This window comes from Panthera onca, chromosome F1 (assembly GCF_046562875.1).
Source record: "Panthera onca isolate mPanOnc1 chromosome F1, mPanOnc1 haplotype 2, whole genome shotgun sequence".
Lineage (NCBI taxonomy): Eukaryota > Metazoa > Chordata > Mammalia > Carnivora > Felidae > Panthera > Panthera onca.
The window spans coordinates 27,196,687-27,211,705 of NC_138355.1; the positions used below are offsets into that span (position 1 = coordinate 27,196,687).

At 43.1% G+C, this 15,019-nt stretch overlaps 1 protein-coding gene across 3 annotated transcripts in view; it reads right to left on the reverse strand.

The window, feature by feature from the left end:
- Window positions 1-15,019, reverse strand: part of RGL1 (ral guanine nucleotide dissociation stimulator like 1) — a 256,632-nt gene that overhangs the window by 109,820 nt on the left and 131,793 nt on the right. The window lies entirely within an intron of this gene.

A 15,019-nucleotide genomic window follows, 5' to 3' on the forward strand; every position in this document is an offset into this window, starting at 1 on the left:
AGGGGTGTGGTCCACTCCCCACATGCTCTCACCTCACTGTACTATCAGGCTCCCCATGAAAGCTCCAGAGCCCTGACAAAGGATAGGAGATTTCACAAGGAAAAAGAATAGGAATGAAGCCTATTAACCAATGATAAGGACTATCACCTTGATATTCTTCAAACACAAAGTCCACATGCATTCATCAGAAATATAACAAATGTCACAAAAGATTCAAACTAGAAAGTAACTTCCGGAGAATTTGTTCTGAAAAATGTATCTTGCTGATTACAAAACTGATAAATAGCATGACTGCAACCATGTGGACAAAGACAGGGGGATAAAAGCAAATGTATAAACAACTGTGTTAGAGCAATATAGGACTGATTGTTTCTCTTCTTTAAAAAAATACATATAATGTTGTGTCACTTTTTTTTTTTTTTAATTTTTTTTTTTCAACGTTTTTTATTTTTATTTTTGGGACAGAGAGAGACAGAGCATGAACGGGGGAGGGGCAGAGAGAGAGGGAGACACAGAATCGGAAACAGGCTCCAGGCTCCGAGCCATCAGCCCAGAGCCTGACGCGGGGCCCGAACTCACGGACCGCGAGATCGTGACCTGGCTGAAGTCGGACGCTTAACCGACTGCGCCACCCAGGCGCCCCTATTGTTTCACTTTTTTAATAACTTTATGGGGCACCTGGGTGGCTCAGTCAGTTAAGCGTCCGCTGTTCATGGGTTTGAGCCCCGCGCCGGGCGCTGGGCTGACAGCTCAGAGCCTGGAGCCTGCTTCAGATTCCATGTCTCCCTCTCTCTCTGCCCTTCCCTCTCTCACACTCTCTCTGTCTCTCAAAAATGAATAAACATTAAAAAAAATTTTTTTTTAAGATTGACTTTAAGAATTGCTTTAAAAGATGCTTCCTTTGGGGTACATAGGTGGCTCAGTCAGTTAAGTATCTGACTCTTGAGTTTGACTCAGGTCATGATCTCAGGGTTCATGAGATCGAGCCCCACATCTGGCTCCGTGCTAACAGCGTAGAGCCTGCTTGGACTTTTCTCTCTCCCCTTCTGCCCATCTTCCCCGCTTGTACTCTCTCTCTCAAATAATAAACACATAAACTTTAACCAATAATTAATTAATTAATTAATTTAAAAAAGGTGCTTCCTTCTGTCCAAAGCAAACATATATGCCACTGAATCCCTAGGCAAAGGAAAAGATAAAGAAAGCACGCTCCATAAAAAGGCAAGAAGGATCAGAAGCAGTCAGAAAACTCCATCTTGCCAGACCCAATGACACTGGGACAGTCTGAATGAAAACACCTAACAACAGGTACAATTCTGAAAACTTTCACCATAGGCTTTGCATTTCATTTGAAGAAGAAACAGAAGAGTTAAGAATGCAAGACCACAGAGAAGAGGAAAATTGGAGGGTAAAAGAGAACAAAGGAAGTTGAGTTTTACTTGTGAAAATTGAAAAGTACACAGATAATATGTGTATATAATAACATATAATTTGTGTCACGTATTTTTTTAACATTTATTTATTTTTGAGAGACAGAGCATGAGCGGGGGAGGGGCAGAGAGAGAAGGAGACACCAAAACCGAAGCAGGCTCCAGGCTCTGAGCTGCCAGCACACAGCCCGACTCGGGGCTCGAACTCACAAACTGTGAGAACATGACCCGAGCCGAAGTTGGACGCCTCAACGACTGAGCCACCCAGACGCCCCTGTGTCACATATTTTTAAGTCCCTTTTGCCAATGAATCCTGGTAAGGAGAGCACACCCTGGGAAAGTGCCCTACACAACAAGCCTGCCACAAAAATCTCAGTGAGACTTCATCATCATGTGCATAACCTTAGTGCTTATGTGCATGGAGGGTGTCAGATCCTTTTACAAAAGTGTGTTGCACAGAGCACAGCCAAATTGGCTTGACACTGGGTCAATGCAAGCTTGAAACAAATTGGAACCAACAGATTAAGACACAAGATATGTGAAAACCCTAAGTCAACTAACTTTGGAATTCAAAGCAGAATTGGGTTCCCAAAAGTCTATCTTCAACCCATGACTCAAACCTATATGTCACCACAAAACTTATGGATTAAAACTCTAAATACCACGTCATTCCATCTGTAGAGGTCACCATCACAGTTAAGTCAAGTTTCATAAGATCACGAAATGTGTAGTCAAAAAATGATAACAAGGGGTGCCAGTGTGGCTCAGTCGGTTAAGCATCTGACTCTTGATTTTAGCTCAGGTCATGATCTCACGGTTCATGAGATTGAGCCCCACATCTGGCTCTGTGCTAACAGTGTGGAGCCTGCTTGGGATTTTCTCTTCCCTTCTCTCTGTCTGCCCCTCCCCCACTCGGAGCTCACTCTCTGTCTCTTTCTATCTCTCTTCCTCTCCCTCTCTCTCTCTGCCCCTTCCCTGCTTGCTGTCTCCCTGTCTCTCAAAATAAATAAACTTAAAAAGATGACAATAAAAATGAGGCAAAAGCAGCACTTTCCTTTTTCATGGTGTCATTAGTTGAAGTTTAAAACAGAAATTGAATCTAGCTTATTCAATACTTTCCTTTTTGTTTCAGAAATGGGATTTACAACATTCCCAAATGGCCAAAAAAAAAAAAAAAAAAAAAGTCATAAAGATACACGTTTTATAATAGAGATAAGGTCAAACAATTTATGAGATGCTTACTGGGTACCAAGTGTGGCTCAGACATGGTCCCAGGTGATGAGAATACAAAGACTGGTTAAATATGGTCCCCACCCCTGAAGCCCACAAATGAACAGGGCAAAGAGAAAAAAATATATAAATAAAAGGACACGTTGTGTTAAGTGCTGTAATAGAGCTTTTGGTAAAGCACTAAGGAGACCCAGATGAAAGAAAGGGTAATTATTCTAGAAAAGGGATCAGGAAGGCTGGAAGAGTAAAGACGATATTTGAGCTGGGACTTGAAAGGTAATCAGGAGTTCATCAGTCAATCAGGGAACAGAAAAGCACTTCAGGCTGATGGTGGCATAAGCAGTGACAGGAGGAAGTCAGAGCTGCACGTAAACATGGCCGTCACTATTGATAATGAAATGTGTAACTCTGGATTCTCAAGTCAGAAGGCAGCTAGTTCTTTTCTTGAGACATAGCCACATAGGGAGCTGGAGGGACAGATGGAAGGAAACCTTTTAAACCTTCCTCAACCCTGTTGCTGTAACTCTCAGCAAAACAAGGAGTTCGGGTTAAGGTTTGGGGCTGAAATCAGAGCTGCGACCCGTCAGCACGTTTTGGTCCAGCCACCTGAAGTTGCACAAGCCTTTATCCCTCGGGCAGACACTCATTTGTGGACTGTCAACATTGGATAGAAAATCATTTTTGTAAAGAATATCACAATCCTCTAACACCAATCAAAGAATGTTCATGAAGAAACATTTTAATCAACTTTAGCTCCTTAAGTAATATTTCTGTTTCTTAAGGAGCAAAATGGCAACAGGTCCCTCTGGGATGGCCACAGCAGCAAGTTGGATGAAAGCTGGTTCCTGGGGCTCAGCTGATCACAAAGTCACCGCTTTGCACATAGAGGAATGTTAAACATGTACCTTGAGTTAGGGCACAAGAGTCCCATCTCCTTTAGCAGGACAACAGAGTCAGCAGATGCGGAGAGGATTCAGTGTTTATCGGTAATGCTTAACATGAACAAGTTACTTGTTCAGCATCTTTGTGTAAGAGATTTAACTTTCATTTACAGCTCTGAGTACAAGGGTCAGTTAGCCCGTAAGTCATCTGGGAATATGTGCCAACAACAGGGAATGGATGCTGGGGTTCAAGTATCCTGAGAGAGGAGGAAAGGATCTTCAGATGCTCAGGGGGGTCCCTATATGAATAGAAGGAAGGTCAGGTTCATGGGCAAGCAGCCAGAGACCCTGTAGGCTATTTTTAATCCAGAAGAAGGACAGGAAGGGCAGGAACAACAACAAAAAAGGAACTCACACAGGAGAAATGGAAAGCAAGAAGGAAGCAACTGTAATAAGCAAATGGAAAGGCAGTGAGAAAAAAAGATCTTAAAACTAAAATTGTATTCCTAACAGGGAAGCCAGGAACACTGTAGGAAAAGGCTGAAAGAGAGGAGAAAACACAGAAAGCAACAATAGGACTACTCAAAGAAAGGATTTTAAATGCCTCCATCTTATGAGGGTCAGAGTGGGTCGGTTGGTAACATTCTTGCCTCTGGCATTAGGTCATGAGTTCAAGTCCCACATCAGTATTTGGCCTCAAATCAAGCTTTGATTTTCCAGCAGCTCTGGAGGGCTGGAAGCATTTTCCATTCCTTGGTGCATTAACTTTACCACCCTTTGCTGCACCAAATTAAAAGTACCAGAAAGAAAGGGAGAATCAAAACCAGGAGGCATTATCTAAAAAAATAAAAAATTAATCATCTTGGAGAGAATAAGAATGAGAAAGAAGAAAGTTTTCATATGTAAAATATTCGCCGCATTTATCTTAGACTCCTGTGAATACGGGTATTTTTTTTCCCACATCCAATCTATAGAGAGAAGCCTTGTCTGCATTTTCAACGCACACAGAATATACTAGTAGTAACAATGGTAGTGGCAGAGGAAATGCTACTCCTTGCCGAACACGAAGATATCATCAAAGTAACAGCAACTGGAAAGAAAAAAATATGGAGAAGATTCTCTCTGGGATGAGTAGAAAGGGAAGACTAAGGACAGACCATACGTCCATCAAACACTTCGGCGGTGAGGAAATGACTTTAAGTTAAATGATGACAATGAGACCATCCTTATATTAGCATAGTAATTTACATATTAAAAAGTACTTTTATAGGGGCGCCTGGGTGGCTCAGTCGGTCAAGTGTCTGACTTTGGCTCAGGTCATGATCTCAGGGTTCATGAGTTCAAGCCCTACATCGGGCTATCTGCTGTCAGCACAGAGCCCACTTCAGATCTTCTGTCCCCCTCTCTCCCTGCCCCTCCCCTGCTCTTTCACTCTCAAAAAAATGAGTAAACATTAAACAACACTTATTTTTTTAATATTTTTTAAAAAGCACTTTTATATACATTAACTCATATGATCCTCACAATATTCATAGGCAGAAGGGAAAGCAGGTATCTTCCCCACTTCACAGATGAGAAAACTGAAGATTTAAAAAAGACACGTGACCACCTTGGGAGCAATCCGGCTCATTCCTAGTTTGGGGGTCAAGTGACCGCATCAGCTAATCAATGTGTGGCATTGACTTATTTGCACTTACCAAGCTTAGTCCAAACGGTGCAAGCACAGTTTGCTAACATCCTAAAATTATGCCCAACAAAAAACGATTAGCATAATGCTGACCAATGCAGAAAAGTGGTTTCCTACCCTTCTATTTTTTGGTCAGAAATATCAAATATAATTGTTAAGTACTAAAATATTTTTAAAGCATTAAAAGAAGCACACCAATCAATTAACTATATAGGAAAACTGAAGGAATTTTAAATGTGAAATATTGGAGCCTAAACAATAATCGTCCTTCATGGTACAAGCAGCCGGACAGAGAAAACACAATAGATATTACTTTTAATAAGCAAGGATCACTAAATACTGCCATGGCCATTCCTCTCAGATGTGCAAAATGAGAGAGTGATGTCAGGAACATGCCTTGAAGCCTTCCTAATACTACTTCTTAAGCAATCTGGTTTATATACAACCCTAAGCTTCAGGGGACACAGAGAAGAAAGACTCCCGGGCTTCTGCAAGTTTTCATGGCGGGGTTCTAAAGACGGCTCTGACGGTGGGGTCCTGATGAGAGCCCCACACTCAGTGAATGAGTGCATGTTGTATCCTAGGCGCCACGCCAAGCACCTTACATACAAAACTCCTTCACTAATCACAGTAACCCCATCAGGAAGGAAGGTAGTGCTGGTGTCCTTCCAACAGGTAAGCAAGTCAGACTTAAAGAGGGTTGGTGACTTCATGGCTCAGACCCACACAGCTCACATGTGGCAGGTATAAGTTCTGAATTCAGGTCTGCCTGGTTCCAGAGCACAGCTGCGTGCTCTCTCTCTCTCTTAGTTGAAGTATAGTTGACATACAATATTATGTTAGTTTCAGATGTACAGCATAGTGATTTGACAATTATATACACTATGAAATACTCACCATAATAAGCGTAGTTACCATCTGTCACCATACAAAGTTTTTACATTATCGACTAGTGGCCCTTCACCAGTGCTCTGGGACCTCCCTCAACCAGAGCTCCTGCTGAAAATATCTGCAGAAAGGAAGAGCAACCAGGAGGTGCCAGCTCCCGCCAAGGCTCCAACTGAGAAGAAAGAACCATGGGTGAATTCCCCATCCGGGCCTTGATGGCTCTGGGCCTTATTAAAACCTGGTTATGTCACGGGCGCCTGGGGGGGCTCAGTCGGTTAAGCATCTGACTTCAGTTCAGGTCATGATTTCATGGTTCGTGAGATGAGTCCCACACCAGGTGAGCTCGAGCGCTGCTTTGGGTAAAAAACACGAGCCCCACTTTGGTTGAGCCCTGCTTCTTTCTCTCTCCCCACCCCCTCCCCTTCATGGGATTCTCTCTCTCTGTTTCTGCCCCTCGCTCACTTGCGCCCTCTCACTCTGTCAAAACAAAACAAAACAAAACAAAACAAAACAAACTTGGCTAAGTCGTTTTTAAAATAGATATGCTCATTGTGTTGTGTCATTCGGGGGGGTCAACATGTGGATACAAAACAGCAAATGTCTTCCGTGTGCTTCACAAACTAACCAAATGCTTCCGGTTTCCTGAATTTTCTATTTAGGAGTCTCAGCTCAACAAACAATTTCAAGTGCTGCAGTCTTAATTGGAAATGTCACGAGTACAAAAGCATTTTATTTTAAGCCAATATCTAATCCAGTTTCGATTATTTTTACTTAAATCCATTAAATGGTCTTTTGTTAGATAAAAATTGCCCACATATTCTAGCTTCATCACCAGCAGCGACAGAAGTTACTGGCATGACAAGGGTACATAACTAGGGAAGAGTGTGAACAGGAAGGTTCTAGAGAGACTCCGCTGATATTACTGAGCAAAGACATCCTACTTTTAGCAGGAAAGTCTGGTTTTGGGTTTTCCAGTTTTCTTTAGAATTATGAAACTGGAAAGACTCGGCCTTAGCTTCACTTTTATAAAAGAGGAGAATGGATATTGAAATCAGCAGGAAACAGAATCAAGGAAAAAGCTGAATTGCTCAATTCTGTGGCGAAAGGATCAAACAGACAGAAAACGTCTAGGAAGGTTACGTGGGATAAGATTAACCGTGTGGAAATGAATTCCAATGAACGGACCCCACGTGGGCACAAGCAATGAAATGCTAGAAAGTGTAGGGTAAGGAGTCCATGAGGATGAAAATACATTGAGAACCACCGACAACACAGCATCCCAGCCCCTTAGAAGTCACGCCCTGCAGGGCGGAAGGGAGAAGATGGCTTTGAGGAACCCCAACCACAGGGACACAAGCCGCAGCCACATCGGTGGCAAGGCCCAGGTATTTCTACAATGTTAAGCCAAAAGGACCAGTGGTGAATGACGTGATTCTCTCTTCACAGGACTCACCGAGCCTCCTCCCAGGTGGCGTCTTTTATCTCATGCTGTAAGCTTGCCCTACCTTTTATTCCCTCCTTCCTCTGTTTTTACTCTTTTTTAAACCAAAGACGGTTCCTAAATGGTGCAAGTTAATCACAAAAATGACACAGTTGAGGGAAAAACAAGCAAAGACATGACAAAGTCAGGCTTTGAATAATTATATAAAAGAGGCCTTCCGAAGATGCAGGAGATCCTAAAAAATAAAATGTGAAAAGACATTTTAATTTAGGCCGTGTGTGTGTGTGTGTGTGTGTGTGTGTGTGTGTGTGTGTGTGATAGAGAGAGGGGGAGAGAGAGAGGTTAAAATTGTGGTAGTGGTAAACTAGGAAAACATTAGATCTTAACCAATTGTTTTCTTTTACATGAGTGGAACTAGCAACCAGACTGAGCCTCCGAGAGCAGTGATGCCAGCAACTGGGACAAACCGTGTCAAAGAGGGGTTAAAGGCAGTGAACAGGGACAGGGAAAAGGCCAAGACATCCAACCATAAAATTTCTTGTGTCTCTAACATGACAATTATAAGTTTTAACTGCTGTTGTCTAAAATATAGCTCTATAATCACAGGCCTGTGGGTTCCATGTTTATTGTCTCTCTCTGTGGCCTACAGATTTAATTTGTTTAGTTTGTAGGGAAACAGAAGACTTACAGAGAGAGAGAGAGAGAGAGAGAGAGAAGAGAGAAACCACCCGCTCTTCAAAGTTCTCTGGAACCTGAGAACCAAGCTCGGCTTGCTGCCTTGTCCACAGTGAGCCTAACTGAGATTTCGTCTCTGGACAGGACATGGCAGGCACACCTGGGGCTGGTTAGGCTGCAGGGCCTTTCTGACAGGAAAGAAGGCATCTGTTAGCACATACACAGAGGAAGCCTGACTTGAAGTCTGCAGGACATTTCACCCAATGAGCAGAGGATGATGCAGATCCCAGAAAGCCCAGTTTTTGACAAGCTCTCTGAAGCCAGGGTGCCTAAGACCCATGCCTGCCAGGCCTCCCATCCCCCACTCCCGCCCTCCTCCTTCCTAGACTGTCCTCCCCTCACCCCACCCTGTGTTGTGCTGCCACCTTTCCATTCAGGTCCTCGTCCCTTTCCTCACTTCACCTCCAGTTTAGCCTCTTCCCTCTCCCACACCCCAGTCTGCTCCTTTCCAGAGCATTCATCCCTCAGCTGTCCATCATCTTGCTAAAATATAGATCCGGCCCTGCCACTCTGCTTAAGGCCCTTCAACGACTATCCGGCATTCAGGGCTGAGCAAACTCCACAACATAGTATTCCAGGCTCTCAGTGACGTGGCTGAGCCTTTCTCTCTGGCCTCCTTTCCTGTCACCTTCCCAGAACCAGGCGTCCGTCCTTCCCTCTTCCCCATGCTGAGCCTCACACAGTGGTCTCCCTTCCAGCCTCTGTGCTTTCCTCCACCCTGTGCTCCCTGTCTCCAGCACCTACTCAGTTGTTAACTCTCCACTAAAGAGTCCTCTCTTCTATGCAGCCCTCCTGGAGTGCCCGCGCCCGACCTTCCACTTGACTTACATGATCCCCTCTGGGGTTCCCCTAACACACAGATCTTTTGCATGGCACTGATCATACTTACCTCAATATATTGTAATCAGTTTAAGTTTCTGTCTTCCCTACTACCTGTAAGTTCTTTTAGAACAAGGCTGGATTCCCAAGACTTAACTTGGTGTTTGACATAACAAAGGTCTTTGATGAAAAAATGAATACTACTGAAGCCTAGTTTAGCTGACTCAAACACAGATGACAGAATCATACAAACAAGCATACAACAATAGCAGCAAGGAAGTTCATACTGAATGTGTTTACTAGCAGAGGACCCAGAAACTGCCAAAAACTCCAGACTCCAAATCAACTCTGGAGATAGCCACACCCATCAGCAACCCAAACTTGAGCTAGCTGAGCTTTTCCAATGGAATGAGGCAACATTTGGTATCTTCCCTCCATTTAACCAATACTTTCCTTGCTCTGTTTACAGAAAAATTTTTTTTTCCATATCATGAGATAGGATATCATGGTATCCCATAGTGTAACATGGTAGAAAGGTTAATGTCTTGCTATGGCATATTTTAACATAAAATGTGTAAGACAGTCACTATGAGATTCTAACTATTTAGAAGGGGGAGGTGTAAAACGAACAGACGCCATGGACAAAGGAAACTAAAGTAAGACAGGGCAGTGACAAATTTCAGCGAAGCACGGAAGGAGAAAAGCACAGTATTTGCCATATTGCTCTCCCTTTCTTTCTAAATTTAAAACTTCAAGAAACTTTCTCTTTATAATTTCACATAAATAATAAAATACATTTACAATATTGACTTAACAGAACGTATACTTTAAGTATCAGGAGTCAATGTCCCTCTTATATTTATACTATTATGTACTTGCTGCAGGTAGACACATTATTTGGAACCAGCTGAGTGTCCCCTGAATTGGTGAACTGAACTGGATATTTTAATTACATGCTAAATATCTCTGACACAGATCCCAAGAGATTTGCAAAGCAGTGAAAGGATCCAGCGTTATAGCGCTATCTCAGGCAACTGAAATGGACTGTATTTTCTTGGTTGGGGTAGGCTGCCATATTAGTGGATTGTTTTAGAAACATGTTCCCAGGGTCAAAATGAAAAAGAGGAGTTGATTCACTTACAGATGGCTGCTAAATTTTGAAATTTACTTTCTAAAGCCTAAATTCAACATTCTGCTAGACAAAAATAATGCAACCCACGGGCCTGTTTTCCTAGATGGAAACATGGATGACCAACTGTAAACCAAGGGCTCCTCTACGGCTTATCTCCTTAAAATTCTAAAGTCCTGCCCCTGAGCTTCCCAACCACACACAGTTGTAACATTTGCCAATGCTTTATAACTTGTGCCTTGCCTTTCTTTCTTCACCATTCAGCAATGAGACAAGTATAATGGGGTCTACTCCTTTTAAAAGGCACTGGGGAATGGTCTAGTTAATTCACTACTGTGAGTTTTTTTCTTAAAATGAATAATCACTACCTTTGTTTGTGCCCTGCTTTGTTCCAGAAAGAATGTTAAGAGAGCTGTAATCATTACCTAATTGATTTTTCTCGCTCCCACACGCCCCTCCTCTTCTTTATAAGCTAACATCTTCGTGCTCATTGCATTTTAAATAAGGAGCAACCCATACATTCATATTTGTCAGGACAAAATTAGTCTCCCAAAAAGGGACGAAGCTTGATCCATTCATTCAACAAACATTTGTTGAGTTTCTGCCAACTAGATGGCCACGGTTCACACTTGGCCAACCTTTTTGTCCAGTGGGAGATACAAACAAGTAAACGGACCATTACAACAGAGTGAGGTGAATGCATGACAGAGAATTAGAGGATGCTCTGGAACATGCAGAGGGAGTATCTCCTCCAAACGTGGGAGATCAGAGAAGCTGCCCATAAGTGAAGTTAGCTGAAAACTTGAGGAACTAATTGAAGGCAACATGGATAGCAATATCACCAAACCACCAGGTAGAGTCAAGCCAAACAGTGGATCCAAGTGAGAGATGACTTCTCGATTCAGATGTGACAAGTGCTTATCTTGCAACTGTGCCCATATTGGCCCACAGACTGGCCACAATTCATCCTAAACACTAGGTTCTATAACAGATTTCCGGTTCCCTTTTTTTCTAAATATATTCTGCTTTCTCCTGTCTTAATTTGTTATCTTAACCAGCCTCCCAGATACCAAGCATTTCAACTCAACCCAACAAGGGCCTATGTGGGAGGCACGGTGATAAATACAGGACATAAGGAAGGGAGGAACTGGGGCCCCACCACAAGGACCGCATAACCACAGACGCATAAAACTGAGAAAAGTCATGTGACCACCCACTGACCATTCCACACCCCACAAACCTTGCTGAGGTGACCTACCACTACCAATCCTGTTTATGAAACAAATATCCCCACTTTGAATTTATCCTAGGTTTGATGCATTTTCTGTGCCCTCCATCTGTCATATTGCAAAGACAGCAGACTACACTCCTGACGCCAAAGCCCCTTCCCTGAGAGTTGGATCCTTATCCTCTGTCCATTTGAGTATTCGTCCTAAAATGGTACATTTCCTGCTTCCAGAGAATACTGATCTTCTCTCCAATCATTTCTACATATCACTGTCCATATAAAACCGCAATACTGAGACCAAAGAAAAATAACCAGTTTTGACCATTTGCTCTTCCAAAAATCACTGAACATTCTACAAGCTAATTGAATGGTTGGATGAAATGACTTTTTAATGTCCCTTCCAATCCTGAGGTTTTATGATTCTATGACATAATTGGAGCCACTTCTCCTTGAGGGCTTCTTCGGCTAAGAAGTTATTGTAAAGGGAAAATGGGGTCAGTATTTCAATAATATTTGGTTTTTCAAAGTTTTCCAACATAACTTCACTGTCAACAGGCAAAGCTGCAGCCACATGTAGAAGTAAACCCGGCCCGGGCCATATTCTGTTGTATATTTTACAACCAAAGGCAGAGGGTTTTACTTCAAAAGATCAACGAAACATAAAATTTAACACACAAACCAAAAAAGAATGTTCTGAATGTTTTGGATTGTATGATACTTCCCATCTGAGGGTGCGGAATTATTTTTGCTATCCTTTCCAAATTGAATCTTAATTGTGTTTTGCGATCTGAGTACTAGAAAATACAAAAATTGTGCTCAGTCTTTTAGGCTTTTTGAATAATCTTTTTAGACATATAATGAGAGCTACGCCCACCCTCATGTGCTACATAATCTCATACGTATCTTTGGTGCACCATACTTCATACATCCAAAATGGAGAATTTATCAATCAGATACATATCTTCCCAACAAGTATGTCAATTTGTGGTTCAAATTATCATTCAGGATGTAAAGAAGAGAAAGTCCCATCACTCAAGTCCTGCACCACAGATAGTATCTAAGCAAAAAGCACACCATAAGCATAAGTACACCATAAGCATCTTTGGTCTTCTGAGCTGATGTTCTCTTCCACTATTATGGAAATGGTATGAAAGTTCCAGGCAGCTCCTGACAGCAAGAGATTAACCAACTGGGTTCGAATCCAACCTCTACCACTTCCTAGCTATGTGACCCAAAAATCAATTTAACTTCTCTAGACATTAGTTTCCTTATGGGGGGAGGGGGAAAGATATCACAACACCACCTTCCTCATAAGATTATTGACATACTTCAGTAATACCCTCACCTCCATCTCTAGTTCACCCTAACACTGGTTGCTTTGGAGAATTTTGGAAGGGCTACTGGAATGTAGGAAAACAAATATGGAGAAGCCACTCAGTCCTCAAAAGAAGGGTTTGCAATTCCTATGGCTCAATTGGTTGAGTCGCATTTAATTAAGTCTGGAATTCCAAGGACAAAAACAGAGCTTCCCAACAGGACACCAAAGACAAGGAAACACGTGGGATCAGAGTTGGAAAGTTCCTAAGAACATGCTCTTGAGGTCTGGGAGGGTAGCCACAAATCACACTTTGTTGCAATGGAGAAGGGACAGATTCTTCTATCCACTCTAAGAAATCTTTTCACATTGTCTCCCTCTCGATATTTCAGCTCTACTGCTAAATCCATGGTGAACCAACTCTGAACTCTGTATACATCTGAGCACACTGAGAGCGAGGAGAGAAGAGAGGCAGAGTCTGGCAACAGAAAGTGAGTGAGAATCACGACATAACTATGAACATCTCAGCGAACCATACCTTGTGTGTCTGGCGCCTATAGAGTTAACCCCTCCATTTTCCCCTGACTTATTCATTCGTTGCTGTTGTGTTTGGCTGAAAACTAAAACTGTCACCCAAGTAACATTGGTCTCCTTAGAAAGACAGGAACAACACAGCATCAGGAAACATAATGACCCTGTGAAAGGCAGCTGGTTTAGAACTTGTGAATCATTTTGAAATACCCAGACAAGCCACACCACATCAATACCACATGTAAATAAGACGCACACAACCCCCCAAAATAAAGTGAAGACTTGCCAGAACTCTGGTTCTGCTTTCCCTGTCAGGTCTGCTGGGGAGGCACCGAGTGCTTTTGAAAATCATATTCCGAGTAAGGTGCCTGTTAGACAAGTGAAGACCTCTGGTCTTCAAACGGAAGATTCCTACCTTTCCAGGCCACACCCGCAGATGTGACTAACAGTTCACTGCCCTACTGGGAGGTACCTCGGTCCCAAGTACAGAGCAGGAAAGGCCCGAGTTGAGATAGCTGGGGACGCCCGAAGCAATGAACGCCCGTGTCAGCAGACTAGCGGACCCGGAGCAGAGGAAATCACGGCTGCTGGCCATTCTGCCTTAAACTCAGGGAGTTATAAGTTAACGTGTTGCCTCTGGTCTCGACGTGAGGCTCTGGGCACTTTGGTTTCCTGTCCTCCTTCACATCCCGCCTTTGCTGCTCAAACACTGAATTCTGTGAAACCCAAAGCCAGTAGAGATTGGATACAAGTGCCCAATCTTCATTGCTCTCAAGTCCATCCCCTATGAAGGCTGAGTGCAGCTGGCCTGAGGCCAGGTGAGACCATACTTCATCCCCTCTCTCCAGCCTACCGTGATCTTCTTTCTCAAGGCTTTTTGTATCACCTCTCACTGCTGCCTCTTGAGGATTACTTCTATCTCCAGATCAAGAATTCCTTCGTTCTTCCACATGTTGGTATTTGCTGGAGTAGCGATCCTTGTCGCCAAGCTTTCCATTTCTCACGGGGATGTGCCGAAGGAGCCATTAGGTGATAATAGATAACTCACATGATCTCAACCAAGATTTTAGAACCTTGGTGGAAAAAAGTCTTGTTTATGGAAGCAGTGACTCTCCAAAGAGCCAGCACTCTGTGCATGCTACATATGAAGTCGTGGACACTAAGTGTGCATTTGTCTCCTCGCGGGCTGCAGAAAGGAGGTAACAGTGGGAAATCTGCCACCACCTCCCCCCGTAGGCAGCAGATCAGGAATGGTCTGTGCCCTGAGCATCCTGGATACGTGGTAGAGGTACAGGAGGAGAGGGGCTCTCAGCATCAACAGGGAGAGGACAGGGAGAGAAAAAGGTGCCATATGGGCAAAACTGCTTATGGCTGTCTGCACAGAGTGCTGCTTTCTGGTCCTTGTTACTGCGTGTCACTTTCGGCCACTCCACCCCCACTCTCTTTGCCAAAAGCCTCAACATTTCTAAGAGGTTCTGAATTATTGACAAACCTAGGGAAGATGCTTTGGAAAACATTAAGTACAAAAACAGACCTGAACAGCTAGTGCAAACACTCGGTCATTGGCAGTTTCCTTTTGAAGGCCAAAAGAGAAGAAGACGACAAAGGAAAGAAAAAAAAAAAAAAAAAAAGCCTGCCTCTGCTAAATAATAATGATATTCACAGAACAAGAGACTCTGCAGCTCCAAAGTTCACAGTGTCTCCA